Below are 6,107 nucleotides of genomic sequence, written 5' to 3'. Positions count from 1 at the left end.
CCTCCAAACCAGTCACAATCCTGACTTAGAAATATATCGCATTCCTTCAGTCTGGCTGGGTCAAAATCCCGAAACACCCTTATTAACAGCATTGTAGTTCTACATACAGCACGTGGACTGCAGCAATTCAAGGGGGCAGCTCACCATCACCTTCTCAAGGGCAATTAGGATGGGCAATAAACAATGGCCCAGCCAGGATGCCCACATCCCCTGAATTAATTTTAAAAACCTTCCACTTCGACACGTTTTTCTTTGTTGCTTTTTTCCCTTTTAATTTTCTTGATTTTGCTTTCAGATGGCAGCTGTTTAAAACCCCTCCTGCCCTCCACCCTATTACAGAAATTACCTTCATTCTTTTGCCCAACGTCTAATTGCTCAAAATCTATGATTTTCCTAACATCCCTCAGTTCTGATGAAAAGTCGCAGGCTTGAAACATTAACTCTCTTCTCAGATGATACCTGACGCTGCTGAGCATTTCCATTACTTTCTGTTTTCATTTCAGATTTTCTGCATCTTCCTTTTGGTTCACTATATTTTGTGGTCTAAGAAAAGATTAAAAGAAACTTGAAAATTCTGCAGGATTTTTTTTTCACTAAAACAGTGCAGACAATAAGTCAAGACAGTTCCAAATTATAAAAGGATTAGGTAGATAGAATCATTCAGCTTCCAATAGCTGAGGGATCTAGAATGACTGGCACTGATGGGAGATAAAATGTAAAAGAATTGGAAAAGAAGTCAGAGAGACCTCTTCTCACAGACACTTATGGGTTGGGGAAATTACCTTCAATCAGCTGAGGAAGAAATTATTACAATATTGAAGGTCAGATTTGATAGTTGGATGAGGAAAATGGAAGGGATCTGGAGACAAGATCCACTACAACTTGCCGAAATTGTCCTTGGAAAATAGAGTGAAAGCTGAGGTGTTGTCTCCTGAGTTTTGTGGCACTTGGCCAAAAAGACATGGTTTCCTACTGTCAACATCCAATAAAATCATGGCTGATCTATGATCTAATTCCATACATGTAACTCTTCTGTGATAAGAAGAGAAAATGATAGGAGTGAGCATGGACAGGAATGACAGGACAGAGACAAGGCTACCTTTTAGCTGGATCTCCCCTTCACATTGATACAATGCTTCTCTTCAAAAGCCAACTAATCCAAATGCAGAATTCCAGTCTTGGCAGACCTTTTGTTTCTAAATCTCTTTGTGCATCTTTGTTGAATAATACAACTTTGCAGGAGGTTAAGTAACTACACTATGCCTGACAGAACGTGACCAGTCAGATGTTTGGAGTTAATGGACATTTGGAATAAAAGTGCCCTCACCTTTTGTAGCATAGGATTCAGCAATGATCCTCAGTCTGTAGACAGGCACTCCCACCAACTGCAACTTTTCCAGATCTACCTTGGAATACAGGTTGAGAGCTCGGGTGTGGTCACCCTCCACGTAGTAACACTTGGCCAAAATCAAGTTGGTTTCCTGCGCAAAATCTTGCTGACAAAAGAGCAAACAGTGCAGTGCGTAAATACCTTTGCAAACATATGCTTCTCAATCTGGGATCTGCGGATGTTTTGGGGCGTGATTAAACAAGACAAATGGTGCATAAATAAGCAAAGCCTGGAAGCAAACTTGGAGCTGAATGGGAGGAACCAATGAAACTGCCACACATATAATGCAGAGTGGACTGGTCATCTCACTGGAGGAATGCTGGAAGTGTCAGGAGATTGTCAGGACAAGTGCAGTTACCAAGGCTGGTGATGAGCCTTGTTTGAGAGGCAGAGATTTTATTAACATTACTTACTTAAATAGGGCATTAAATGAAAATAAAACAAAGAACTTTGGATTCTGCAGATCTGAAGCATAAACAGAAATTGCTGGTGAAACTCAGCAGGTCTGGCAACATCTGTGGGAAGAAAGCAGAGTTAGTGTTGAGTCCAGCAATTGATAAATCTGATGAAGAGTTATCAGACTAGAAACGTTAACTCTGCTTTCTTCCCACAGACACTACCTGGCCAGCTGAGTTTGGCCAGTGATATCTGTTTTTGCATTAAATGTAAAATCACTTAGGTACTCTGAATATTAAAAAAGACAGACTGCCGTTTATATAATGCCTCTCATGACCACCAAGCTTCTCAAAGAATTTTGTAGCCAATTAAATACTTTTGAAACGTAGCACTATGATGATTTTAAGACCGTAAAATCTAATTTCTCAAAGCCTGAGGTCACTAGCAATTAAACTCAAATTAATGAGATACATTAGCCAACTTAAAGGTGTAAATTACTCACTTCAGCTTGATTTCAAATTTCCTCTAACATTGTTAAACAACAAATGATGTGTAACTGGCTGGAGCATGACCTTTGTTAAAAGCTCTGTGACATTTTGAAGTCTGAAATCTGAGGTGGAACAGAATCTCTCAGAAAACCATCTATGACTAGTGCGTCCTTTTCAATGGTACTCACAGAAAATCAGGCAACTATTTACATTTATACAGTACCTTTAAAATATAAAGACACCAAAACTCTTCACAAAAGCATATTCACAGCAAGAAAAAAAGTCACACCCAACAATACAGTGCCCTAACACTCAGCACCATGGCACCTACAAAATATCTTCAAAGCGACAGCATTTTTAGTCAGTTTTTAAAATTACTGAAGTTGGAAGGATATTTTCAGCTTCACGACTGGGAGAACGCTGTTAACCATGCTGCTCATACTGCACATTTCAGTTTGTAAATTGGTGCTCCACAGAAATGATTGAATTATTTAGCAGATCTGGCAGCATCTATAGAGGAGAAACCGGTTCAGGTTAATGAGCCTTTAGCGCAAATGTCATCAAACTGAAACATTAACTTTGTCTCTCCCTCTTCAGATGTTGCCTTACCCACTGAGCACACGCAGAAATCTCTGCTTCTATTTTAGGTACAAAGGTTGTAGCAAGATCGTGAGTGAGAGATGTATTACCTTTAAATTGCCTCTATCGAGTGCACCTATCAAGTGCTTCTTCACCTCGCTTAGCTTTGGCTTGGCATCTGGAGGAGTGACTCCTTGTTTGATTGGATTGTCTTTCAGGTACAGCTCCAACTTTGACTCTCCAAGTAGTAGCTCTGCCAGGTCATCTGAGATAGAACAGAGGTGACCGAATCTTAGAGAAAGGAAAAACAAACTTACAGTTTTGTACTGGTTTTTGTATCCTTACAGGGCCTCGCAGAAAATGAAGTACCTCCTGAATTGCAGTCACTGATGTGTTTATAGGACAGAGTCCCTAATTCTGTTGACTTGATTTTAAACATTAGTGTTCTGCTTCAATGCTGATTCTGACTGAGGCACAGGAGGGATACACCATCTCTTCAGAAAGGAGCAAGCAATCCCTACACAGCATTCGTGGCTGAGTCAGGCATGCCTCAGAATCAGATGATCATGTGTTGACATTCCACTCCAGGACCGGAACTAGGGCTTTGGTTCAATGGCAAAGGGGTTCCAAGATGATTGGAGGTCAGAGATTCTGGAGGGAACCATGAGCAGGTTTGAGCTTATCCACAACTCCCACCAAGAGAACCTGCCACATGCTAGTTCCTCATTCACACACAATACACCACCTCTGCAGCCCTGGGTTCCTGGACTCTGGTCCTTCACCCTCACACATTTCACTATAGGACGCTGCAACCATGGCCAGTCACAGGCTCAGAGTAAATGAGAGTCTCTCAATCAGAACAGTGTTGAGAGAAGTGAGTAGATTTACCCAAGGTACTTGAATATCACATGCAAAGTACAGACGACACTAATATAGAATAAAGAACTGCCAGTGCTAGAAATCTGAAACAAAAACAGAAATTGCTGGTGATGCTGAGCAGGTCTGGCAGCATCTGTGGCCAGAAAACAGATTAAATGTTTCAAGTTCTGTGACCCTTTTTCAGTTCTGAACAGTTGTTGCCAGACCTGCAGAGTTCCTGTTGTTGATACAGATGATGTTTGTGTGTGCTGACTCGGTACTGAGCTCCAGGTCATTGCCGACACCTTCTCTGAAGCACATGTGAAGATGGATCCTTCACTAAACACCCAGAAAAATCTAAAGTCCTCTTGCAACCAGCTCCTGCAGAAAAACAAACCACCAGCTTCCCCCACTCCACAATATACTGTAGACAGTAAAATCATTGGACAATGGTGTTTTCACAAGATCCTCCAAATCTATCGACCAGAAAGAAAGCAGTGATCACTGTACAGGACATGCTGATCAAAAACCTGACATCATGCTTCCAAATTAACTGCTCAACTTGGAAGCTGGTCATAGCAGGAAACTTCCTGGAGAGGAAGAAAGTCAAAATGTACTGCCTTCAAAGCTGAGCTGAAGGGCTTGAACATCTCAGCGGTCTCGTGGGAGACCCTGGTTTGTGACCAACCAAAGTGGAGAAGCTTCATTCAGGACTGCATCCCACACATTTAGAGACTTCGCCACAAAAATGTAGATAGAAAAATGGAGCCTGAGGCAAGGAGAGTTTGCACAAATCCCAAACAATCTACCTACTTCCCAGCACCACTTGTCCATGTATCTGCATCCCAATTATTAGCCAGCTCAGAACCCATTGGACTGGAGTGTAAACAAGAAATTCTACATTCTGAGAGATTGCCAAAGATGACGATGATTTATCTGGACCAACACAGCAGTGATGTAGCGAGGGAGAACAGGTTGCAGCAGTGCCCCAGACAACATTGCTCCCTCATGTCCTGCTGGGTGTGGTAGAGCTCATACTGTTCAACAGTGATCAACCATTCATTCTAGGTACAACTCCTACTGATTACTACAGCTTAGCCCTAAAGCAAAAACAGTCTTGCAAGCTGCTGATAACAGAGGTCTGCAGTTCCTCCACCCCTGCTGAAGATGTATCATTGCTTTCTCAATGCAAGAACCTCACTGTTCCACACAGACATGCTCCCAGCAAAGTTACTGAGAAGCAACATCCTCACGTAACCCAACACACTTTACGGAGCAATCAAGGTTAAACAGCTACATGAAATGAGTACGTCTGCCACCCAATATATGTCCTTATTACTATGACAGCTTGTGATCACCCATCAGATAATCTGTCACAAAAAGCCACTGGACAATTATTTCTATGGTGTTAGAGGTGCACAAGCAGGTAGCAAAGGGTGGGGTTGGCAAGAAGTAGAGGATGTCACTAGGATGAGAAGTGTGTGTGTCCTGAGATGCTGGAGGATTGGGAGAATGGGTGCTGGGTGAGATTAGTTGTGGCAAGGGAGGTCAACAAGATGAACCAGGTGACAGAGGGGATAAATGGGAGATAATGGGAGGCATGGGAGGTGTGGAATGGGTGGCAAGATGGGTATAAATGGTTAAGAATGGGGTGCAGTGGGTAACGAGGGGGAAGATTGAAAATGGTCATAACTTTTGGAGGGCAGTCTCTGTAGAAGTAACCCAGGGTAATGTGTTTTGGCCAACCCATCTTTAGCTGGTTTTATCAATGAGCTTCCCGTCATCAAAAGATCAGAACTGGAGGGTTCAGCAAAGATTGGACAATAGTCAGCTTCAATCCCAACTCCAAAGATATCCAGGTTTAGATTGACAGGTGACAAGTAATATTCATGCCATACAAGTACCAGGCAATGATTATTTACCAAAGAAAATCTAAATATCACCCCTTGACATTCAATGGTATCACTATCACTGAATCCCCCACTATCAACAACTTAGGGATTACCATTCACCAGAAACTGAACTGGACTAGCCATATAAATACAGATGCTGCAGGAGCAGTCAAAGAATATGAATCCTGCAGCAAGTAATTCATCTTCTAACTTCCAAAAGTCTGTCCACCATCTACAAGGGGCAACTCAGGGGTGAGATGGAATACTCCCCATTTGCCTGGATAATTGCAGCTCCAACAACAATCAAGATGCCATCTGGAAGGGGTGTGAGGTGGCAGTACAGAAAGAATCAAGAGGTTGTGGTAGGGGAAGAGTAACAGCAAGTGGGGGGAGCTGGAGGCAAGACAGAGAGCACAGCTGACTGTGGGGGCTGAGAGACAGTAGGTGACAGGTGGGACAGGCAATGTTTGATGGGGGCGGGGGGGAAGAGCAGTGACTGGGAGT

At 42.7% G+C, this 6,107-nt stretch overlaps 1 long non-coding RNA gene across 1 annotated transcript; it reads right to left on the bottom strand.

The window, feature by feature from the left end:
- Positions 1–245: 245 nt before the first annotated feature.
- Positions 246–3,119, bottom strand: LOC125483764. Its single transcript, XR_007262711.1, has 3 exons — positions 2,964–3,119; positions 1,328–1,496; positions 246–543 (listed from the first exon to the last, which is right to left on the bottom strand). It is a non-coding gene; the product is annotated as an uncharacterized LOC125483764 (long non-coding RNA).
- Between the last annotated feature and the right edge of the window lie 2,988 nt (positions 3,120–6,107).

The sequence above is a fragment of the Rhincodon typus genome, chromosome 8 (genome assembly GCF_021869965.1).
Source record: "Rhincodon typus isolate 14 chromosome 8, sRhiTyp1.1, whole genome shotgun sequence".
In the NCBI taxonomy this organism is placed as follows: domain Eukaryota; kingdom Metazoa; phylum Chordata; class Chondrichthyes; order Orectolobiformes; family Rhincodontidae; genus Rhincodon; species Rhincodon typus.
This window is presented reverse-complemented; position numbering and strand designations above follow the sequence as displayed.